Raw genomic sequence first — 25,808 nt, forward strand, 5'->3', positions numbered from 1 at the left:
TCCACTCGGTTGCTTAATTCCTTTCTGGAGTTTTCTTCCTGGATAGAGATGAAGCTCTAGCTCAGAATCCTGAGGTGCCGTTAAACTTTTTTTTTTTTTTTTTTTCTGGTTTCAAGAAAAGTGCTGCTGTTATTTTGAGTAGTTTTGATACAACCAAATCAAAGTGAAGATTTGAAATGGCTTTTTCTGAAAGCCCAAGCCAAGTCATAAATTATTCTGCACTGCGATTCTTTCTGATAGTGAAACCGTACCTCTGCCTGACACTGCTGCAATGGGAGAAAGTGAAAGTTAAAAATAAAAATGAAACATTTAAATCTTGGCTGTTGAGAAGCCCCAGATAGACATCAAGGCCAGTCGATAGAGGCTCCTATCAATTAGACTTCCACTCTTATCATCCCATATTGGCTTATTAGCAATTGCCTGGGTTGGGTTCAGGGTTCCCGGATTAAGAATGTGAAGGACTGGGGGCACTCGGGGTGGGGGGGGGGGTGTATGCAAGGAAATAGCAACCTGTGAAAGGCCAGGTTTGTGGCTTTCTCTATTTGCAGGAGGCTGGGGACAGGCTGCTGGTGGCATCGAGGCCTTGTTGTGATTCTTGCGGGAGAAAAATGTCTACAGTGAGAAGGTTGGAAGTTTTCCCTAGTCTACCCCGTTATTTGAGTCGGAAAAGTGTTGATTTCACACCGTGCTGAGTGTTTTCCCGCAGCTTCTTAGTGGGTGTATTCTATGTTGAGAAAAAGGAGCAGTTAACGAAAGCAGTGGTGGGGGCCATCAGCGGCCTGGCAGGCCTGTGACTTTGCCGATCCCAAGGTGCCCTCTAGGAGAGGGGCAGGCAGCTCAGGAGCTCCAGCCTAGAGCTTGCAGACGGAGCTCCTGGCTAGGCCCCTCCACGGCATGTCGCAGGCGGGAACAATTTTTGGTTCCTTTGCTGCTGGGTTGGGAAAACAAGCCCGTGGTTGCCAGTAAGGTTTGGAATCTGCCTGCCAGATAAGGGAATGTCTGTGAAGACTATTTTCCCTCTTGGGAGGCAAAACACAGATGGGGGAGTTCGGAGTCTAACAGCATTCAGCTGCTACATTGATGGTAGGAATTCTGCAGTGTGGATGCTCATGGCATCTGAGGGGCAGGTTTAGCATAGCTGCTGAGGACCTCTGGTAGGGAGTTGGTAGGACTGGCTGTGGAGAGAACAAGTACGTTGGCTTATTCTGAAACATTTCCTACTCCGCGCTTCTTGAGGTGGGAGAGGAAGCACCGGCACCATGCTGGCCACTTCCGCCATGCTGGCCAACTCCCTCTTGATTTCCTTTGGGATGGGATATGGACAAAAATGACTACCTGACTGAGTGTCCCCAACCCTGCCTCCTATGGACAGACAAGGAAGGAAGGCCATGGCCTTCCCCTGAGGGAGACACACAACACCCCTAGTTTGGGCAGCTTTCACACTGTAGGACTGGCAGTGGTTTTTTTTTTTTTTTTTTTTTTTTTTTTTTTTTTTGGCTCGCCAGGTTTCCCAGCACCAAGGCATATATTTTTGTAGCTAGTCACTGGGCTAAACTTTGGGCTTCCTGGAACATAAAAGACAATCATGGGTGCCATATGCAGGAGATATGGTCAATAAGAAAGCCTGAAGTCCCAGACCCCATTAATCCTAATTCTCAGCTCTTCATACATGTCTGTGCGTGAGTTAGTTTGAGTCTGGCACAGGAGTGACAGCAGTCACTAACGTGAGGGTAAAACAATACTAGCAGTGTCTATTCATAAACGCCATGCAAATGTGGTTTCATGGACAGGGGACTGAGGTACATGTGGTCTACGGGGCAGCCCATAAGCAGGTACGAGAATTTCTTTTTTCCTGGATGGGAGATGTACACCTTGAGGGATGCATGTGACCAGGAAGTAAAATTAAAACTTTACTTTAAAGAACAAATTCTTATCCTCTGAGGATCAATAGTAGGCAGGTCTTGAGAACAGGTAAATGATATGTGGGTATCCCTCTCCCGGTCTCTTGAATGTCAGCCCCAGTTCCCAGGCCCTCCAAGGGCCTGCACTGAGAAGGGCTGACAGCCACTGAGCGGAGAGAGAGCCTTGAGCTGGCCCTGAGCTGTGTCTCAGAGTCTGGAATTCTGTGCAGGGGACATATCCTCACTTACAGCCATTCAGTTCTCCGTAAAGGACACTTGACTTTCTGAAGTCTCTTTTCTTTTCTCTCGTATTTTTAATGACAGAAGCTTGAAGCTTCTGGAAGGACCACTTGTTCTTGCTCATCTTGTATCTCTCCTCAAACTTGACCTTGGTCTCTCGTCTGGCCTTGCATTTCAAAGCCCCGGCTTTGAAAACATCCATATCCACGGTATCTTTGCTCAGGGAGATATCCACAGAGTACCTTGTGGACATAAGGTTACTGTAGTTGTAAATGCGCGCTCTCTCTCTCTCTCTGTCTCTCTCTCTGTCTCTCTCTCTGTCTCTGTCTCTCTCTCTCTCTCACACACACACACACATTCTCTCTCTCACACACATACACATTCTCTCTCTCTCTCACACACACATATACACACACATTCTCTCTCACACACACACATATTCTCTCTCTCTCTCTCTCTCACACACACACACACACACACTCTCACACACACACACACACTCACACACATACACACTCTCTCTCTCTCACACTCTCTCTCTCACACACATACACATTCTCTCTCTCTCTGTCACACACACACACACACACACACACACACACATTGATCTTTGATCTCTTCCCATTCCTTCTTGCCCATGGTGGCTGTCACTTTGAGGAGATGGTGATCAACTGCGGCCACCAGAAAATGGCTGCAGGCATGGCCCGAGTCCAGCGTTAATGTTCTTCAGGGGTGAAGGCTTTGCATCCAGCTAGGTCGAGCATTACTCTCCCAGGTTTCAGGAGCTTTCCCATCTTGACAGCAACCAGCAGGCACAGAGCTGAGAGACTTTGAAGTCTTGTGTAACTCATGTTTAGGCCAGGAGTCCCAGCTACCACCTACAGCCCCCGCACCAAGGAGGCTGAGGCAGGAGCATCAGACAACCTCAGCCTACCTGGCAGCAGAGTGAGTTGCAGGCCAGCGGGGGCGACTTAGAGAACCTGCATCGAAATAAAAAGCTAAAAGTCTAGCTGTGGTAGTACACAGCTATAATCCCAACACTCAAGATGCTGAGGCAGGAGGATCTTGAGTTCAAGATCAGCCTAGCGAGGTTGTCTCAAGAATTTTTTTTTAAGTAAAGAAACAATAAAAACAGCTGGAAGCATGGCTCGGTTGGCCTGAGATGTGTCTAATCCTGAGTACTGCAAAAATTACACCAATAAAATGAAACAGGGCAGCCACAGAAATGCAGCCACTGACTTTGTGTGTCGGGGCAACAGGAGTGTTCAGACAGTACCCTTCTAAAGAGGGAGACACAGTCCCCAAATCCATAGTCCATCCTTCAAGAAGGCCTCCATGGTCAGGTCACGAGGGCCAAGGGTCTCCAGAGGAAATGGCACTCAGAGCATCTAGACCTCCACTTCCCATTCCCTCTGCTTCTCATAGGCTGAGCTCCCTGTGGGCCAGAAGTTGTCCATTGTTTCCAGTGCTTCTAAAAGACCAGGCTCCAAAATCATCAAGAATTATTACCGTCAGACTCTGGACTCCCTGTTTGTAATGGTTCAGATCTAAACTGTCCCCGTAGGCTCAAGACACTGAATGCTTGGCCACCAGCTGGTGGTGCTGTTCTGGGAGGTGGTAGCAGGGCTCTGGGGGGCCACAGACATGGGGAACTCAGAGGCCGGTCCTTCTGTGGCTCTACTGACCCCAGGTCAGCATCCCTTCCTCAGTAATCATCACCTCACTGTGCTAGGGGTTGGTGTTTGGGGAGTGCAGAGGAGCGATGAGATTGCAGGTTCTATGTGACATCAGAAAGGGGTACATACATACGGAGTGGATGCTTCATGCCCCATCGGATCTCTGCCAGGAGGTAAGGATTGCTCATAACTGCTCTGTAGACAAGGAATGAACTGGGAGTGGAGTTCTCATTTCCTCCGGGAGAAAAACCACAGCCTTAACTCCAGCGAACAGGCAGAGGGGGACTTGCTGATGTCTAAGCGTTGCTAGAGATTAGGCCAACCCGCGTGGAGCCCCTAGCAGGCAGACCTCATCGTGAGCCTCCATCTTGCAGGCTTGGAAACAGAGGCTGAAGGAGTTAAGCAGTCTGTCTCAGGATGCATAGCTGGCAGTGGCATGAAACCTTTAGCTTTTCTCATCTTTGTGACCGAAACCTGGACGTAAACAATCTAAAGCGGAGATGATTTATTTTGGCTCGTGATTTTAGAGGGTTCAGACTGTGTCTCTTGGCCCCTAATGCTTAGAACATCATGGTGGCAGGAGCACGTGGTAGAGGAGAGAAGTTTGTGTCATGGAGAACAGGAAGTAGCACAAGACACATTTCCTTTAACCAGGCACCATTTCTCTGGACAGTGCCACCACCTGGCAATGAACCATTCAATGTGACATGAACAGAAACCTGTGGGGAGAGTTCAGGTTCCAGCCATGGCAGATAGGAAGGCCAGAGTCTGACTGGAACTCTTGCTGATTTAGAAGGACCGTTCTCCAGAAGCGTTGGGAACAGCACGGTCACGACAGCCTGAGCTGAGAGTTCAAAGCAGAAAGCAAGGGAACCAGAGGATGAGATGTCAGACAGACAGATGCTGTGAGAGAGTGCAAGCAGGAGAATTGGGTGGGTGAGCTCCGTTCAGACCTGGCTTTGTAAGCTATGCTGAGGCCGCAGTTTTTTTTCTTTCTTCTATTTCTTCGGTTGTCTTTAGCGGTTTTGTTTCGAGGTACTGTTAAGTAAACCCCGCAGCTTTGCACGTGCTAAACATACAATTTAGCACCACACCCCCAGGCTCTTCCTTTCTGGTTTGCTACTTTTAACCAAAGAAAGCATCTTGAGAAACAGGCCGTCCCAGGTGTGGAGATTCTCCTGGATAATTGGATTAGAATTAGCCTTGCACTAGCTTCTGGTGGTCTGGTCACTGTGGTCTGGTTTCCTCTGGAGGGATGCCTGGTGACTGGTCCAAGCTGGCAGTCAGCCCTGGGAGGAACCCACTGTATACACAGCAGCAGCAGCAGCAGCAGCAGCAGCAGCAGCAGCAGCAGCAGCAGCAGCAGCAGCAGCAGCATGCTCTGGGCAGGCCTGGGAGCCAGTGGTGGGTGCTTGGGCAGAAGTGGTCCCTCTAACCCCAGATCCTCGGACTGACTGAGATCCCAGGGGAGAGGGCATCCGGGCTGTGTGCATGCCATCCGAGGAGCCTGGGATCAATAGCGAAACCCCATCGTAAGAAATAAAAAGAGGCTGAGTGAGACGGTTTAGCGGTTAAACTCACTTGTTGCCCAGCCTGATGATCCATGTTCGGACTCCCAGACCCATATGGTGGGAGGAGAGAACTTACTCCTAAAAGGTGTCCTCTAACTTACATAGACGTATAGAGACAGACAGATACAGACACAGACACAGACACAGACAGACACACAGACACAGACACACACACACACAGAGAGAGACAGACAGACACAGACAGACACATAGACAGACAGATACACAGACACAGACATAGACAGACACATAGACAGACAGATACACAGACACAGACGGACACACACAGAGACAGATACACAGACACAGACAGATACACAGACACAGACAGACACAGACACAGGGGGGGAGAGAGAGAGACAGAGACATACAGACACACACAGAGACAAACAGACACAGACACAGACAGACACACACAGAGACACAGGGTGGGGAGAGAGAGACAGAGACAGAGACAGAGACACAGAGACACACACAGAGAGAGAGAGAGAGAGAGAGAGAGAGAGAGAGAGAGAGAGAGAGAGAGAGAGAGAAAGAGATAGGTGTAGTAATTTTTAAAAAATTAAAATCAGAACCAGAGTCTTGTCAATGCTGCAGTTCGGATGTGGCCCCCTTGGGCCAGGCAGAGGCTGTCGTTACAAGGAGTCTTCTCAGAAACTCCAGCTCACCCAGAGGTCCAGGCAATCACAGGGTTCGCAGCAGCCTTTGTGCTCAAACTCCCCTCCATCTTATCCACGAGGTGCTGAGGCCCAGAGGAGGTACGGAGCTTGCCTAGGATTGTATGATGTCACTGACAGAGTTTGACTCCCAAACCCCTGCTCCATGCCTCATTCTCATGCAACTACAATGAGCCACCCTTCATAGGTGGGGGACCACTCCTGGCTCAAAGGAAGCATTTGGGGGTTTTCAAGAGGAGGAGGGGGCATTTCTTCTTTGTTGCCATAGCTGTCCCAGGACCTGTGAGTGGCAAGCTGTGGTTGGTGACATTTTCAAGTGACCAACTTCTGATATTATCAAATTGCCATGATTGGAGTTTATTGCCCTTCATTTAAGCAGAAACGATACATGACGTACCTGCCTGCCTCTTCCCATTTTGTGTCCTTGCCAAACTCAGGCCAGCCTATGTCTGATTCTGGCAACCCCAGAAGGGGATTATGAATGTTTCTTTTTTTTTTCCCCCTTTCCCCTGCTACCAATAACAAGTTTACATGTTTACACAAAATTTCTGCAAAATGGACATGGCGGCACAGGCCTATAATTCTGGTACTTGGAAGGCTGAGGGAAGAGAGAGAGTTAAGGCCAGCACGGAGAAGAGCCAAGCCTGGGCCAAGACCCTGTTTCAGAAAAGCAAGTGAGGGGACAAACTTCTACAAATAGCAGGACAAGATGGGTCTGCAGCCCACCCTCAGCTGTGGGCACAGGAGTTCTCACACAGACGTGGCAGGATGGCCCAGGTTAGGAAGCACAGATAGCACATGGAGGACAGAGCATGGGCAGCTAGCCACACACCGATGGCTGTATATGGAGGGGTGTATGTGGAGGTGGGGAAGCAATAGCTCTCACTACAACCACTGCTAGCAGAGCAGGGGTGGGTGGGGAAAACCAGAAGGAGGTCAGGTGGCTCTGAGTGGGATTACTGGAAGCTACCTTCCTCTGTGCCATCCCAACACCCAAGTCAGAGGTGCCTGCGTCTGTGAGGTGATGTGTGAGACTTGGTTCTTGTCCCTGTGAGAACCAAGTCATGGAAGGACCCCTCCCTATACTCAGTAAGGGGAGCTGCCTGCACCGGTTCTCCCCCGTTCTGAAGCTTTGAGGTTCCTGTGAGTGGCTGATGCCCTTTCTTTTCCCTTACCAGTATTTGGAAGGCGTTTCCTGACCCTCTATCATGGGGACCTGAAATTTTCTCTGGGGTCCCTCTGGTCTGCTCATGTTGCCCCCGGGAGAACAATATGTTCACTTTCCTGTGTCCTACCACTTCCTGGCCCCTCAGCCCTGCTCCTTCCTTCAAAAGGTCCCAATGTCCTCAACTCCCCTGGGATGATGAGCCAAGAGTCATCGAGACAGGAAGTGACCCAGCATGGGGAGTTGGGGAGGAGATGGTACGCCTCCCTGAGGGACCCGAGGGTTTCCTTAGAGGCCGTGAAGTGGTATCCAGGTGGTTTTGGGGGGAGAAGCTGGCTCCCATCTTGCCCTCACTTTTTGTTGGGCCCTGTACCTGCTACAGCCATTTCCGCACAGTCCCTTCATCTGGTCCACATACAACATGGGGTTTCTCTCTGTGTTATATTATTTGTTTTTATTTCTGTAATCCCTTTATTGTTTGCACAACTGCTGTCAGACTGTTGCCTGAAAGTATCACGGGATAATTGCAGAACGCCTGCATAAGTAATTCCTTACGAAATCGGGCCTTGTCTGCATATAAAATTGTTTTTCGTTGTGGCATACATGGCCTTCATTATACGGAGGCTGTTTACAGGGTGGGGGGGCACACCTTGCCCACAGGCCTTGAGATGGGAGGGCCTGGCACTAGGGAATAATGAAATATGATCATTCTATATGATGATCATTCTCCTTTCTTTTCTTTTTCTTTCTTTCTTTTTTTTTCTATTTAGTCATATGACATTTCTAGAAGGTGATAGACAGACCAAGGCTGTCAGAAAAAGCCCAGCTTGGGCAGGAGAGAGAGAGGCATCTGCCCAGATGAGGGGCGCTATGTTGACTGGTATTGCTGGGGAGGGAAGGGCCACTCACTCCTCCTGGGCTCGCACTGGGCATCTCTTCCGACCGCATTTCTGCGATATTAATGGTGTGTGGTAGTGAAAGAAATGTGTTTTATTCTCGAGTCTAACCCTGCTGTTATCAAAGTAACTTCCAGCTTATTAGCGACAAAGGACTTTTCTCCTCTCGGCTGCCCTGTTCGCCAGGGCTTCCTGAATTAAACTGCTGTTTCCTGTCCTTTATATGCATGACCACATCTGGGTAGCCTGCTCACAGCCCCGCCGCTTAATAACAATCACCTTCCCTTTCAGTCTCTGCTGATTGTTTCTAATTCACTCTGACAGATAGTGCCTGACAACTTGCTGGCTTCTCCCTCCCTCCGTGACCTGAAGTTACTCACGGCACTTATATAGTCTGTCATTTTTAATATTTGATTTCATTTTAAGTTATGTGTTTTACTGAGAAGATGAAACCAAAAGAAAAAAAATGAAAGAAAAAAAAAGAAAGAAGAAAGAAAAAATAGAAGAGGAGGAAGAAGGGAGGGGGGCTGTCTTGCAATAGAACATAAGTTTAACCCTTCTTGCCCCACTGCTCTATTTCTTCTTCCTGAGACAGGCTGAGCAGAGGCTGCATTTTCCTCCTTCTGGGTTTTGTGCTTTTTACCTTTTCCTTCCTTTTCTTGTTTGTCTTGGATTTTTTTTTTTTTTTGAAGCAGGTCTTTCGTTAAGCTCAGGTGGGCCTTGAATTCATCATCCTCCTGCCTCAGCCTCTCACCTGCCCTGCCAACAGTTTCGTGTTGTGTTCTTCTTTTTAATGGAGCTTGATTGACTTTTGGGGTTCACTGTGGTGCTCTCTGATTGGCAAACTGGAACTCCTTCTTTTGGGGGTGTTGCCGTGGATTGAAGGTGTAGTAGAGGGACTGGGGGATGCCTAGAAGATCAGCTCTGGTAAAGATGGCCAAGGGGAAATGACCAGTCTTTTCCTAAATGCTTCTTTTTGTACCAGCAGGCAGGGCAAAGACATTTCAACTGTCTCTGGGTTGGAGATGGGCCACTTGGTGTGACATCTTCCGAGGAGTGGGACCGGGTGAGCAGGAAGGTGGTGGGCAGCAAGGTTGAAGCCTAAATTTCCTCCTATCATGTTTGATTTGAACCTGCATCCTCAAGGGCTTGATGGACATCCCTTGTCACTTCGAGGCACACCCCCCCAGCCATGGTGACTTTGGCTTTGTTTGTCATAAGACAAAAGCTCCTGTGTCGCTTTTGGTTCCTCAGAGGTCGAAAGCTGTGGGGCTGTGCATTAGGTCAGCTTTGAAAATGGCCAGCACCCAGTAAAAAGGCCCGTTCACCCAAGAGGTCTGCTTTCTGCTGCTGGATGCCTGTCTGTCTATCCATCCCTCACAGAAGGGAAGCCAGAGAAGCATAGGAAGAGGGATCTAGGTTGAACCTCAGCTAAAGAACTTTTGATTTCCCTAATTATCTGTAACTGCCCGTGGCGTGCCGCCTTTTGATGGACTCTTCAATCGCTGTCAGGGGTCTGTGCCACGGCTGCACTTCAAGTAGTCCTTGGATCACCAGGAGCAGTGAAGGGCCAGTCCCTGGTACAGAACAGGCTCTATTGGTGACCTCAGGGAGATGAAGTTTGCTTTCCAAATCCATCTGCTAGAGCAGCCTGCTTCAGGTCAGGTAGCACAGGTAGGGTCCATCTTTGAGGTAGTCACAACAGGACTTCCTTGTCATAGGTTCATTTTCCAGTCCCATTTCTTCTAGAGCCTTGGATCTACTCCTCTCTCCAAGCACCAAGGGTAAACTGAGGAATTAGGAGCTAAGAGGAGATACTTTTTTTTTTTTATCGTTTCCCTTTTCTTTTTCTGAATGGGGTAGAGGAGGCCAGGAAAAGATCTATTTTAATCATTTCGCGATGATGCCTGGATATTTCATAAGTTACAGTCTTGGTTTTGAGACATCCTAATTAAAATTTAAAAGAGGATTATCCTTAAGAAACCAGGTACACACAGGCTGATGGCTTTCAGCTGTCCACACAGAATAAAGACCTACAGAGGCATCGGTGAGAGAGGCCCCTGTTAGATGCAACTGTGGTATTTATGGGGAAGGAAGAAAGGCTAGGAGTACAGAAAAGAAGATCTTCCCTTCCACACTTCTAACCTTCCGGGGTGCACCAAGTCTTCCACCCTGGCTGATGTGGAGCACTTGGCAATGGTGTTCTTCTTACCTGTCTGCCGGGTCTTCAAGATTCGCCCCAGCTCTGTGAGATGCGAGTCCAGGAGCTCTCAGGAGGACATCCATTGTAGGATTCGGAAGATGGTTCTGCATTAGGATTTAACCTCTAACGAGGGATGAATAATTCTTTCCTACGTACTCTCCCCAAAGTGCCACTGGGCTATCATTGGCTCTTGACGTCAAATCAATGCTTCCATTTATTACTGGTTGGGTTGGGGTGGACCCTTGGAGTCCTAGGCTCAGTGTGGAGGAGGCATGGAGCGTATCATCTTTTCTTGTCACTGTGACACAATACTAACAGGAAAAGCTTGACAGGGGAAGGATTTCGCTCTATGTATTACTTTCTTTTTCTGTTTATTTTTGAGATTATGATTTGATTACAATGACACCCCCCCTTTTAACCTCCTTTCAGATCCTCCTGTACAAGCCCCCCTGCACTCCTTCAAATTTATGGCCATTTGTGTCTCATCAAATATCACTGCATGAATATACATGCTTTATATACATCTAAAATCCCAGATATAACCTGCCCGGTCCATAAAATCTTACTCTCATGTCTGTTTTCAGGGCTGACCCTTTGGCACTGGATAGCCAGTTGGCGTGCTCTCCCTGGGGTGGACTGCTTCTCCTGCTTCCAGTTTTACTGATTGCCTACAGGTCTCTGTGCGGGCTTGAGCATCTGAGCTTTCCACCGTGTAGTCTGGCATGCGTGTTGGTGTCCTCCTTGTTCAGTTTGTATTTAGGAAGCCATGTTGGCGAGGCTTTACCTTCTATTTCTAGGAGACACGATCTTATAGCCAAGTCCTTGATCTTTTGGCTCTGACAACCTTTCCACCCTTTTCTTCAATGTTCCCTGCGCCTTAGATGGGGGAGTTGTATTGTAGATCCACTGGAACTCCGTTCCTCAACTCTACATACTTTATTGGTTCTAGTTTTCTGTAGTGGTCTCCCTCTGTTGAACAAAGAAGTTTTCTTGATGAGGAGTGGGGACTACCTCTCTCTGTGGGTATAAGGACAAATGTTTATAGATTACTGTGAGGGACTCTGTATTCTTGTTCATAAGGATACAATTCTTCACGTCAGGGCAGGCAGTGCAGCAGAACCGATAGGGTTCCACTCATAGGAGCTTGCTGCTCAGGACCTGGGGTTAGGCTAAAACCATCAGGCCCCTCCCCCTAGGCACTACACCCACTAGCTAAGCTTCATGTGCAGCATCACTGGCTGGGGAGCAAAACACATGTGCCCACAGGAGACATTTCATACTCAGATCATAATGTCTACTTCCTGTTCGGTCTTCTGCCAGCAACCCTGCCAAGCAAGAAGAGTAATAAACAATCCAAGCTTTCTGTGGAGTCACCAAAGCAACATCTCTATCCATGAGGTTCATATAGATTTGAAAGACCCTAGTGACATCATTTTCGGCCCTTTGACCTTTCCCAGAATGCATCTTATATGCATTATAATGTGTTGTAAACTGGTGTGGACCCAGGCCTGTCCCTGAAGTGTCATTGACGGTAGTCTTTAGAGAAAGCCACCTACAGAGGTAAGGCAAGGTCTTCCTCAAGGGAAATGTATAGGGAACTTTTAGTCCTCTCTGACCCAACCTGGGCAACAAGGAGCTACAACTGTGGAAGAGAGCAGACGTACAGAAAGCCACCTCATATAGACAGACGTGACTGGGGTCACCCGAGGGATAAAAATGGGAATCAAGTGAAAGGCCAGAGAAGCGATTGGTTCCCCAGAGCAAGGGGGAGAGGGCTGAGAGGTTGCTAACACTAGACAGAAGCAGCAACGGCTGTGGCTTGTCTTACGCCAATCATGATGCAGTTGATTAAAAAGGCAGAAACCCGAGTGTTTGCGCCACTCTGAAGGAACAAGACAGGAGCAGAGCATTGGAATAGGACCTTGGGGGACCAAGAAGAATCTCACAAGTAGACACGAATGAAAGAAAAGAGATACTGCTTGAAGAAAGCAGGGTTTATTATATATTATGTATAATATATAATATGTATATTATATACATATATAGTATATAATATTATATATATATATATTTGTGTGTGTCAAAAAGGGAAGTGGTGGGTCACCTCAACCAAAAGCAAGAGACAAGACTCTTGTAAACCCCGGGGTCAGGATTGGTGGGGTGGGGAAGGATTCCGGGGCTGTATTTGAAACTTAGAGCACAGGAAGCAGGACTACAGGCACAAGACAACTTGTGGGTGGGAGCCTGGTGGTGAGAGGTGTGTTTAAGGGGAGGCATCTGTGATAAAACTGGATCGAAGCAATCGGTAACGAGGGGGCCATTTGCACAACTGGAGCTAGGCATGGGGAGGGACAGCTGTAGACGCTGGTATTGCCTTTGCTCGTGGTGCCCATGGGAAGAAAGAGGCAGTGCAGGGTTATTTTGACTTGGGGTGTCCAGGCCGTTGTCCAGTCTGCCCCTGGGGCTTTGTTATAGGCAGTCCACGATGCTCTCGGGTCAGGCCTATGAACAGCACTTGGCAGCTGGCTTTTAAAACAGTAAGAATAAAATGATTGCTCTTTAGAAAACAAAACCCACATTTATATTCATTGGGGTCCTATGTGTTCTTTTTCTTCCCACACATACACAAAAGATGCACTCTGGGTGAGACAAGGAGCTGGTGTATGCCAATGTCAAGAGCAGGCAAGGACGGCGAAACAATCGACAGATTCATCCATTCTGCTTTAACTTGGGCTCCCAGAGAGGAATGTTAGTTTGTTCAACTCCCTGTGTCCTGCTTTGCTCACAGTGCGAACGTGTGGACTAAGCTTGGCTTCCTGGTCGGGGGGTCAGGCCCCATAGCTTTTAAACATGCTTATATGAGATCCAAACACTCATGGCCATTGGCTGTCTGAAGTCAAGACTCAACTTATGAGGCAAACACGTAATTATCTTGTTTATTCAGGGTATAAATAGAGTCCATGCATTTTAAAATTTTTCTTCCTGATAAGGACTTTGGCTAAGCATTCAGTCTTTAAATTCCTCCTCCTCCTCCTCCTCCTCCTCCTCTTCCTCCTCCTCCTCCTCCTCCTCCTTCTCTTCTTCCCCCATTCTCTTCTCTTCTCCCCTTTGTAAATTTAGGTTTTTGTTGCTTTTATTTATTTACTCTCATGACAGGATCTCATGGTGTAGCCCAGATTGGTTTTGAACTGACAGCTCTTGTGCACCCGTCTCTGAACGTGGGTTGTGGACATGCATGACCATACCTGGCTTCTTCCCCGTGTTTTCCTTATTTTCTCCTCCCTAGCCCTCTCTCCTTTTTCTGTCTCTCCTCATCTCCCTCTGTTATTTGACCGTCTTTCTCTTTTTTTCTCCCTATCCCTCTCTCTCCTCTTTAAGCAGAAGGAATTGCTGAAGCCAGCACAGCTGGCCTAGAAGCAAGACTAGCTCGTGTCACTTTTGAGACAGGATCTCACATGGCCTTGCATCAGATTTACAAAGCAGTTGAGGACAGCCCCGAACTTATGATCGTCTTGCCTTTACCTAGAGAGGACTGGGATTACAGGAATGCATCTGCACACCCAGTTGTTGCTGTTGTTATTGTTGTTGTTGTTATCGTTGTTGTTGTTTCTGTGGTGCTGAGGACAGACCCTAGTGCTTTGTCCCTACTAGGCAAGCATGCTGTAAACTCAGCTACATGCCTGGCAGTCCCCCGAGTCACTCTTTCTTGCCCGTCTCCTTTGCTGGAGGGTGCTACCTGTCCATGGAGGGCACTGCATGCCTGTATGAATCTTTGCTACTTCTACAAATCCGTGGCTGCCCACAAAGCCACGTGGACAGAGGAGCTAAGGTCCATGTCCAGCTTAACAAAGTCTACTGGGACTGAGATGGCCCCTCGCCCTCTGTGTGGGGCTCAGTTTACACCTGGAAGAGGTTCTTCGGCTCCACGCCCCGCTTCTGTCTTTCTCACCTCGTCCGATTTTTATTATATCAATAATAAACCACCTGCTCTTCTGTTTAATTGTCCTTTCAGGAAGACAGTCTCTCTTCGTGAAATATTGTATTCAGTTTGGTTCTAAAGTACTATTTATGAACTTTGGTTTGATGTGACAAATAAATGCTTTTTTAATTTTAAACATTCACAAAATTATATAACCACGTGAGTATTAATTAGATTTTTTTCCCTGTGTGAACCCTGAAATTGCCAGGTGTGCTGCCGTAGTCGTAGTTATAGTCATCGCTGTAGCCGTGGTCGTGGCTGTGGTCGAAGTCGTAGTCGTAGCAGTAACGTCCTTGGGGTTCACAGTGTGGCTCGGAATGCTTGTGCCCTTCAGGATTTTAGGATAGAGCTCGTTATCCCCTGGGATACTACCTCCTGCTACCCCGGAGGGGCTTCACCGCCCCTAGCTCTGACAAGTTTTTCTCTGCCCTCACAGCCCTTACCTTAGAGTCCCCAAAGGTCAAATATTTGTGTGTAGTTGGCCACATCTGACAAAGGTGTGAACCTCAGGGAGCCAAGCTTTCTGGTGGTTCTGTCATTTTCCTTACTAGATTGTCAGTATCTTTTCTTATTGTTTAATATTGTTTTATTTGTTGTTTTTTAGCTGGAGCTTTGCCATGTAGCCCAGGCTGTTATCACTTGCCAACCCAATGCCTTGGGCTCTTTAGTAGAACCTTGTCATTTGCCCAGGCTATCTTCACTTGCCATACCAATGCTTCAGACTCTTTAGTAGAACCTTGTCATGTAGCCCAGGCTGTCCTCACTTGCCATCTCTTTTTTTTTTAAATTTTTTTTTTTTTAAGAATTATTTATTTTATTTATGAGTACACTGTAGGTATGAGACACACCAGAAGAGGGCATTGGATCCCATTACAGGTGGTTGTGAGCCACCATGTGGGTGCTGAGATTTGAACTCAGGACCTCTGGAATAGCAGTCAATGCTCTTAACCATTGGGCCATCTCTCCAGTCCTCACTTGCCATCTCAATGCCTCAGGCTCTTTAGTAGAACCTTGTCATGTAGCCCAGGCTGTCCTCACTGGCCATCCCAATACCTCAGGCTCTTTAATGCTGGGATTATGAGTGAGAAGCACTCTGCCTGGCTAGACTGTAGGCCTTTTGAGATCATATACCTGCTCCTGTGTGCCTCATGGACTAAGCTAGCTGTTAGCCTATCATTTATCATCTGCATCTATGTATATATGTAACTGTCATCTGTAGACCCATGTCTATATAATGTCTGTCATCTGTGTGTCCATAGAGTTGCAGACCTACATATCTGTTATGTGTCATCTATCTACTATCTATCTACTATCAATCAATCTATCTATCATCTATCTATCTATCTATCTATCTATCTATCTATCTATCTATATCATCTATCTTCTATCATCTATCACTTATGCACATGTCTCTTCAACCATGTATCTGTTATCTATCTGTCTATCATCTTTACTCTCTCTATATCACCTACCTATTCTATCTTTGTATCTACTGATCATTTACCTATTCAATCAATCAATCAATCAATCCATAAATCATCTATCATTTATATTCTTTGACACCTGTTCATCCCCTATCTATCTATCTATCTATCTATCTATCTATCTATCTATCAATCATTTATCTCTTCCCCATCATCTGTCTACTTCCTATCTATCTACTGCTTGTCTGTCATCTCCCCACCTTCTTATAAGGTGCAGGTGACATCATAGTTAGAGGAGACAGGTGATAGATCCATAAACAATGAAGCCAGAAACCCATCAAATGTCATAGGACAATTAACACTGGGGAACAGGATCTGAGTCAGAAGGACCTAGAGCAGAGATGCATTTTTTTAGAAAGGCACTTCTGGGGTGTGCTGTAACATTAGGTCTGCATACGCTGAGTGATGCTATACTTGAACAGAGAACACAGTTTATGGGAGATCCGGGAGTCAAGCACAGGCTGGATAGATTTTAGTTGTAGAGAGAAAAATGTGTTCCTAGCTCTGACAAGGTTCCATTTGTTCATTTCTCATTTCCTTGAGGCTTTTCCATGTAGGACATCTTGCCTCTTACCTTTGGAAAGCCCCACATCACATGCCTTCTTGTGGTAAAGTTCTGAAGCAGCTCTGCTCCATTCTCTGCCAGGTTGGGAGGCTGAGGGGAGCTTAACACACGAGGAAGCCAGCACTGACATGCTAATATTTCATTTTAATCTTGAGTGCCAGGTTACTTTCCAAATGAAGTGTCTCAGGCAAAGCTCTAACTTACATGAAATAAAAGAGTTTAATGCTAATTAAATATCATCTGACTACTGAAGCTGTATTTATTGATGGTCTAAAAATACAGTGTCAAGGTGGATGGGGTGGGAACCCATCTATAATTACAATGCACCTTTGGCCCTGGGCTTCTTTGGATTAGATACCTGTCCCACACACATAATAAAGCCATGGACAATGGGGTGGGAGCCTGTAAGGGATTTTTTCTGCTTTCTCTACTAGGCAGAGAAACCATCTTTAGTGTTTATTTGATTCCGGAGATCTGGGTGTAGCTCATGTTCCCTGTGTAACCTCTAGGTAGATAGAAATTCACACGAGGCTGGTCTAGCACAAGGAGGCTCTGGAGTAGAGCATATTGTATGGGCAAACGCTAACCTGACTCCTGTCATTGTTGACTTCATCCGGTGGTACGTGCTATCCAATTATAAGTCCCAGCTCTAACATTTCCCTCTCGTTTTCTTTCTGTCTCTTTCCTGGTCCTTTCGGTTGTTTCTTCTTCTGATCTCTGCTTTGATGACCACTGCTTGGGCTAAGAACACTGGTCCCTGTGGCTTCTAGTTTGGCACTGCTAGCTTTGATATTTCTTCTGCCGTCATTTCCCTCCCTGGGTTGCATGAGTCTGGTCTTCTGATCCAGACTTTGGGCAAGTCTAGGATAGAGTCTTACCCTTCCTTCCTTCCTTCCTTTCTTCCTTCCTTCCTTCCTTCCTTCCTTCCTTCCTTCCTTCCTTCCTTCCTTCCTTCCTTCCCTCCCTCATCCCTCTGGGATGTACAGATGCTTTGAGGCACCATATGGGAATGGGGATGAAGGGAATGTGTGCTTTCTCACTCTCTATACGAGGGAAGGACTGACTTGACTACATGTATCTTGAGCTGGGTTATGGATGGAGACTGCAGCATGGAGTCGCATTACCTTCCAGCTTCCCCTTGGGATGTCTTCTTTTGGCCATGTGTTCATTTCTTTTCTTCTCACCATTGTGGCCTCAGGATGGTGTCCATGATGGCTGTAGCCCCCTAGAGATCTCCCATCTTTGAAAGGGGCCACGACCACCCGCGACTCTCTTCTTGGTGGGAACTCAGGTCCAATGTCACCACAGTGTCCAATCTTTCTCAAGCGAAGGCAGGGATTTGGGGTTCCACAGGGAATCCTACAACTTCATGACTCGTGTGGATTTCTCCCATGAATCAAACTGAGAACATGTGGGCTTCCACGGGCAGACTCTCAGGGTATGCCCACGATGGGACCAGTCCATGGATTCTGTAGGGGGAGATCAGCCATGTTGGAAGAAAGAGCATTGAGCAAAGCAGGGTCCTGAAGAGTTCTCTTTGACGGACAGTCTAACGTGAAAGGCTCCGAGGTCTCAGAACCTGTTCTGCAGGAGGAGGCCCTGATGTGGTTCCCAGCCTTCAGGAAAAAAAAAACAAAAAAACAAAAAAACAAAAAACAAAAAAAACCAAACCACATTTCATCCAGACCAGCTTTGTCTACAGCCCACCTATAATTAGCTTCTGAAATTTCTAAATGAACTGCCTAATGGGGTAAATTTAGCAAACTTACTGTGAGGTGTTACCCAATCCTCTCCCTCCAAATGTCCACACAGACTCCTGCGCCACCTCCCTAGCTTTTGCTATTTGCAACCGAAGCCTCTTCCTCTAGCTGTCTGGCAGCCACGCAGACATCCCATTTATGTGATCTATAATGAGTTTATTAGTGTCTCGCTGCCTTGTTGCTATTAAGTTTTATCAGTTTCGGATTCAAGAGCCCAAGGTTAAATTTTCAATAGAGTTTTCGCAAAGTTTAAGTGGAATTAAGATCGCTGAAAATAAGTCTAAATGGTAAGAGCACATAGTCCGACACCCAGGTCCGTGGGCTTATTTCTACACACCGCAGGATTTTTGAGTTCTTATTTAGAAATGTGCCACTCGCAGGAGGATAGCACGGGCTTCCGTTCCGCGTGAGTGTCAAGGCTCAGACTGAAGACGCGTGGCTGCCCACGGTGCCTCACCTGTGCTGGGTTCAGCACACCCAGTGTCCCAGGGTGTGGTGTGGCTGGCTGCCGCTTTGACCTGGTTAAGAAACAGTTGAAAGGGAGAGGACGAATGCCTCCACGTAGTACAAAGGAATGAGTTACGATACTATTTTCTCCCTGTTCCGTAAGATAAGAGGTTGTCCTCTGAAAACGGCGTGCCTGTAATTGAATATTATTTACCTGGATCCCTTCTATAATTCTTGAGCAATTTTTTTTTCCTTGAGCGGAAACCAATTCAGAAATTTCTTCAGTGGCTTTAATCAGAATAAAGTGGCTCTACCTTTTAGGTTAAGAGAAAGAAAGGAAAAAAAAAAAAACCAACCCAGTAATAGGCTGAGCCGTTATTATGGAAAGTTTATTATTATTGGTATGTAAGCTAGCTGGGGGCTTAAGCACAGAGCAGTTGGATAATTTAGCTAGCTCCTGGATCCAATTAAAAAAAATCTATGTTGTGTCCACAGTGGGGGGACAGCCATAGCTGAAGCACTCTCCCTTCTATGGTGACACACCTGTGGCATTCTCACAGCTAGAGAGAAGGGTTTCGGGATGTGGAATGTTCTAAATCCTCTCATTACCGCCTCATGGAAGACAGACACTTCAAGCGGCTCCCCATTTATGTGAGATTACCAGTTAAACTCCTTAAAAAGAACGTGGAGTGTTCTTCAGCAGGGGCGACAGTGTGGCTGTGATTAGGGCAGTGCTCCACTTTGTGGGGAGACCTTCTTTCCTAAGTTAATTTACAACTCTGGTTAGTGGCATCCGGGCTGGGGGTATGATGCCGTACCCTAAACGTTGTACATGGTGTCAGTAAAGGTTCACGTAAGGATATTTGAAATGAAGCTCCAGGGCGTTTTCGTTCTTTGGGGGTGGGGGGGGGGAAGCAATGTACCATAAACGCTTTGAGCATGAGCCAACAGCTTTCCCCAGCTATGATTGCAAATTACTGTACAATGTGTAGATTGCTGGTGGACCGCTTTCTGAAGGAGCTTGTATCTCATAGAATGTCACTTTTATCAACAATCCAGCCAAAAGAGAGAGGGGGAAAAAAAAACTTATTTAGACAGCAGACAGCATTGTCTCCAATGTGGAGTATGAAAAAAAATATTTACAAAAAAAATCATCTCTGAATATGTTTTTTATATAATCATTATTACATCAATCATTAATATCAATACTTAATAGCAAGCTGATAATGTAGCCAGTAGGTGAAACAGCTATTAAAAAGTGTAAAAAAATGATTAATCAGGTAGGGGGGTATTAATGTTCTCCAATTACTTAATGATAAGTACATATTTTTGAAAGTGTTTGTTTTTAATAATCGACTGGAATATTAGTTTGCAAAAATGTAATTGCTTCTTAATTTCACATCTTCGCTTCTTTGTGCCCGGCACAAAGGTAGTATATTTCTGTAGTTATTGTTCGCAACACTCCCTGTAAAAAATCACGTTCATTTCAAGAAGCTGTTATGGTATTGATTCTGGTAAAGACTTCCATTAACTGACCAATCTAAATCTCATAAGTGATGTCAGGGTAGTTATGCATTCTCCTGGTTCAAGTATTCAGCCATTACGTTAGAATGCAGGCAGTGTCTGAATATGGCTGTTAAATTATTTCTAAATACCGAACCAGAACAGCTTAACAGTTCTGCAGTTTGAGACTGACACAAAAATGACAATCTGCCACCTCTTTGTTTTTTAAATATTAACGTTGTATTGGGATAGTATTTTTGGAGTAAAAACCTGTGGCACCAGAGGATAAGTGACATAAACAAAGGCAGCTGGGCTTCATGAAATAATGGAACAATAAGGCCCTTGCAGCCGCTCTCATCTCTCCAGTATGTTAATTAGCATTCTGTTGTGGCCGCAACACTGAAAACATGTAATCTGTATTGGTGTACAGTACAGCTGTGAACACGCATTCTTTTTTGTGAGTCCCTGGAGTTAGCCTTGCCATTGGCATATGCATTTGGGCCAAAAGTCAAACCATCACCACTAAAATAGCACACTATAGCGGCAAAATGTCATTTGTCTTTTCTTATTTTTTTTTTCCTTCCCTCAATGCCACATGCTCTCTCCAGTGATGTAATCCAGTCTCGCTGCATCTGCCTCTCTGCTCTATTTTTGCAGAAGGATGGCGGGGTGGGATGATGCGTGTGGGGTGTGTGTGTGTGTGTGTGTGTGTGTGTGTGTGAGAGAGAGAGAGAGAGAGAGAGAGAGAGAGAGAGAGAGAGAGAGAGAGAGTAGAGGGGCTTAAAAGACCAGGATCCCCAAAAGCTAAGTTGAAAATTCAATGCTTTCTCTGTGCATGATTTATTTAAAAATGCATACCTATAAGTACACACACGTACACACACACACACACACACACACACACACACACACCATGTATGTCTTTCATTTTCATTTCTGTGAATTTCCAGGTCTTTGTTAGTGTCATGGAACATGCAATAATTTGTAACATCAAGGCTTATAGGATAATGAGACCCACAGAATTGTATTTCAGGAAACATTATTGACCAACTGTACATTCAAAGTACAGTTCTCTACCTTCATTCATATAATACCCACTTGGGGCGGGGGCTGCATCCCATTTTACAGCTAGAAAAACTAAGGCTGAAGCATGGTACGAAGATGGGACCTGCTTGTGGAGCCCATGGGTCCAGCCCTACAGGCAGAGGGAGTGGAAGCAGCTGGCCCTTCTGAGGGAAGAGGTAGGAACCAAGGCATAGAGGGAGCAGGGGGAGGGTTTGCTCCTGGGTGGTTCTGTAGGAACCAGACCCTGGCACCTCTCTGGTGCCAGCATTGGAACAGGGAGGCCTGGCGTGAGCTTGCAGAAGGCAGGTTCAGTATTTTTATCACATGGGCTGTGTCGACCTACAGCCAACGCTCTGCTCAGAATTTCACCTGCTAGAGTTTGGCATCAAAAGTGGAAATGGCTGTACTCACTCAAGTCTCCCTGATGGACGAGCAAAGGCACGCATGCCACACGTATGCAGAGGCATGTGCGTGTGCAGCTTCCTCAGCCAGCACGCGCTCCCCTTTGCCTCCATAAAGGCCTTATCTCTTTACGAAATAAATTTTGATCAGAGATTAGATGGTCTAGCTCTTTGAATTGCTCTCCTACTCTGAGAGCGATCGTCTGGTAGTTAAAACCTTTCCCCACCTATCAGCCTCTTTGCTCTCTCCCACTTGATCTGGTGACAATGCCAAGAGAGATTAAAACAAAAGGAGAAAAAAAAACCCACACACATAAAAAGGGGGAAAAATGAAAACACCAAAACCAAAGACCTATCTGAGTTTGAAGTCACTTTCCGACACTCTGGACCAAGCTGCTCGTGTCTTTCTGAAAGACGAGACAAGGGACTTAGCTTTACAGTTTTTCTTTTTATTTGACTCAAATCGGAATGGAAAATTACCCCTGCCACACGGAGAGAACAGCCTGTGGGTGAGCTGACTCAGTTTGGTTCTGTTTAGATTGTGAGGGGATCAGATCCTCTGGAGATATGGGGGTGAGTTTGGATGTCCACTTGGTAGTGACTAGGTTAAAAGTTAATGGCATATACATACATACACACACACACATACACACACACACACATATATATATATGTATACATATATATATATATATATATATATAAAAACTTTAGGAGAGAAGAATTGTTCTCACTTAGGCTTTGGGGCCTCCTAAGATCTCAATGCTGTCACTCCTCTGGCCTTTTCTGGTGAGGCTGACTGCTGTGGTTTCCTCTTTCCTAGAAATCCACGCATCCTCCATTGGTTAATGGCTCTTTAAATATTGAAATGCCTGGCAACACAACACCAAATAAAATAAAACCCAGCCTGTCAAAGGAATAAAAACAACAGCAACGAAAACGTTGGTATCTCTTAGAATTTGTCTTCCTGGCCGTAAAAGTATATAATTAATAGGAGAATTTTTCTTCCAGATGTGGCTATACTATAATAGAGCCTTATAAACGCTACAGAAAGAGAAATTGCTGGGAAGGAAGGCGTCCTCAATGAGAGCACACCTGGGCCTGACAAAGATTGCATTTAGGGACCGCTGTGCCTATCACAACGCAGAGAACAGACCAAGTCCAGGGAGCAGCTGGAAAGAAAGCCCCGCAAATCTGCATGCAAATAGCAGCATATTGTTAACTTAATCAGATGCCTAGGAAAAGATGCGCCAGAATGCCTAGGATGATCTACGCACACTCAGAGGCAGAGCCGAGCTGCCATGGGCAGCAACGGGGCGTTGGGGCTGCCCACTCTGAGCAAGGTGTCCCCTTCCCAGCCCCAGCTGCCACCCCCACCCGGCAAGGCCTACAGCTCCTGGGACATACAGTGACCCATTTGGGAAAGACAGACACCATCGACTGCATAGTTAGGGTAGATGGAAGCCTCGCCATTATTGCTTTTAATTATGGTATAGGTATGGAAGTTGTTTCTTGCCCAACTATGCAACTCCGATTAAGTAATATTTCTGCTTAAATACCCGGGTATATGGAGATATAAAATACAAGCCTGGAAGTATATAAAGAAAGAATATTTTTATTATTTAAAAAGAAAAAAGAGGAGAGCATCTGCCTATAGATCGAAATGCTGGGCATAAATAATACCTTGAGAAATGTGAGACACCTGTTATATTTACATTTTTATATATTTTTATGGATAGTAATGAAAATATATATATTTTATATTTCCTCCATTTTTTTTAGTCTGGCACCATAAAAAAATAAAAAGTAATACTATTTAATCACCCACAGCTTAATAGTGCCTTAGTTGTTTACTGCCACTGTACTAATTGTTCTGTACTAATGTGTTTTTCTGTGATATCCAGTAGTGCTAAGAGAACGGAGATCTATAACCAATTAAATATAGTGTTTTGTATGTTAAAAATATATCTGGGGAGGCTAGAAAAGGAACAGAAGCCGCCCTTAAGCAAGGCGCGTTGGCACCGTGTCGGCGCCCAGCAGAAGGTGCCCGCACTGCCTCTTTTGCGCAAAGACAAAGGGGGTAATTTTTTTGGCAAGAAAACAAACCCCAAGAAAACACAACAAACTGAGTGTTTCCTTTTTTTTTTTCCTCTTGGCCCCCCTCCTGCAACTCCTCAGGCTGTTTCTGGCCTCTCTCCTCAGCAGGGAGAGGTGGGTTGTGGAGCCAGGCAAGGGTAGCAGCCTTGCTACCCTGAGCCCCCTGCAGGTCTTGCGGGGGAGGGAGGCTGGCCCAGGGCCCAGCGGGGTTCCGCGGCCATAAGCCTGAAGAGCGCCCCATTCACACGCGGGCGGCCCTGGGCACAGGGTTAATTGAGGATCATTGTTAGTTCTAACAGGGGCGGGGTGTCCGGGGTTTGGGGGGGGGGCGCGGCGAGAGGGGGTGAGGGGGAACTTGTAGGCGCGGCGGCCGTTGCAGAGAGAGCAAGGTGATGATGGGGAAACCAGACATAATAGCATTCATGCAATTACTAAAGACTCTGGGAGTGACCAGAAAAACGCCGCCTCTGTCCGGGATATGTGCAGGCCAGCTCACGGGTCACACGCACTCTCACGAACACGCGCGCACGCGCGCGCACGTACACACACACGGACACACAGACACGCACAGACACACAGGCACGCACAGGCAGACACACACACACACACACACACACACACACACACACACACACACTCACGCGTACGTTCGCTGGCGCGGCGCCCGGTGGCTCCCGGTGGCGCTCGGTGGCAAGGCGGCCGCACGATCTCATGCTGCCCTCATCCGCCGCCCGCCCCGCCGCCTGCCAGCCGGCCCCAGCCCGCGCCCGGGCCCCGCCGAGCGGCCGCACTTCACCTTACGGAGGGGGAGATAATGAGATCAATTAGAGGCGCCGTCACCGCGCCGAGACAGCTGCTGGTGCATAGTAATCACCGCGGGGCTCCCAGCTACCTGCGCACAGCACCGCTGCACTGCGTGTCCCTCCCGGTTCCACACTGCCTGGCCTTGTGCCCTCCTGTCACCTTCTCCTGGAACTCGCTCCTTAGATGGCCTGGGTGGGATGTTCAAGAGCAAGACCGGTGTGACAGAGCGCATGTGCTTATAGTGTGACAGTGTGTGAATTTACACACCGGTGTGGGTGCCAGGGAGAATAGAAGGAGCATCTGTCCCTGTGCCTGCTGGTGTGTGCTCCTGAGTGCTGGCATCCTGTGCATTTGCATTGGTGGCCTACAGAGATGTAGGTGTGTGTGTGTGTGTGTGTGTGCGCGCGCGCGCGCCCGTGCAGTTGAGGTTAATGGTCTGCACAGGACTCCCCTACATATGTATTTTATAAGGTTTGTTATTTTGGTAGCCTAGGAGAGACCTGCATGTATGTTGTGAGTGACACATGAATGGAAGTATGTCTGTGGGATCACGCACATGCCAGGTGGTACCATACCCTTCTCCTTTTAGCTGCTCTGTGGTGTTCAATTGTCTCTTTGAAGGCCAGTTGTTGCTAAGTGAGAACCAAGTGCCAGGTGTCCCTGAGTCACGACTTGGACACTCTCGATATCCCCCACCCCCATACATACCTCTTCGTGGACTACCGAGGTGGCTCTTGGCCACCAAGCACATCTCTGCTGTGTGTCCTCAGGTCTGAGGGCTCATCTTTGTGGTTTCTGTTTGATTCTACACTTCAAACAGGTCCAATTCCAGGAGCTGTGGGGATCTCCCATCTGCCTACTGGATGCCCTTTACCCATCTCTGGCCAGGGGAGGAGGAGACTGTGAAGGGCCAGATCGTCCGGCTCTGCCTCAGACACTTCTTAGCACCTTCAAGGTGTTCAGGTTGGCCATTGGGAGTGCTCTTTTGTTCTTGACAGTGGTTGAGCAGGACCAGTGCTAAGAAAACAAAATTGATCAGAGTCAAGAATTGGGGCAGCCTTACAACAACAGCCCCCTTGATCTATGGAGAATTTATTGAGAGCCCCCACCCAATGGATATGCCCCTAAGCCGCAAAATGTCAGCTTTCTATATGAGTGCCTTTACTATGAAGTTTAGTTCCAAAATTAGGCACAGCCGGAGCCTGAAGACGGCTGGACAGCTTGTAAGGGGGTGAATATGCTAGTCACAGCACGGGGTGGGGGTGGGGTACACACACAGGGGGGATAGGACACAGCAGGATGAAACAAGCGAGAGGTGACTTATAACTTACAAATTGCCTGCCCCTGGAATTTCCCATTCAATATTTTCAGGCC

At 47.0% G+C, this 25,808-nt stretch overlaps 1 protein-coding gene and 1 pseudogene across 6 annotated transcripts in view; one reads left to right on the forward strand and one right to left on the reverse strand.

Moving 5' to 3' along the window:
- LOC116893360 overlaps positions 1-25,808 on the reverse strand; it is a 545,263-nt pseudogene that overhangs the window by 476,706 nt on the left and 42,749 nt on the right.
- Positions 1-25,808, forward strand: part of Znf536 (zinc finger protein 536) — a 464,620-nt gene that overhangs the window by 126,418 nt on the left and 312,394 nt on the right. The gene's annotated exons all lie outside the window — the stretch shown is intronic.

This window comes from Rattus rattus, chromosome 2, assembly GCF_011064425.1.
Source record: "Rattus rattus isolate New Zealand chromosome 2, Rrattus_CSIRO_v1, whole genome shotgun sequence".
In the NCBI taxonomy this organism is placed as follows: domain Eukaryota; kingdom Metazoa; phylum Chordata; class Mammalia; order Rodentia; family Muridae; genus Rattus; species Rattus rattus.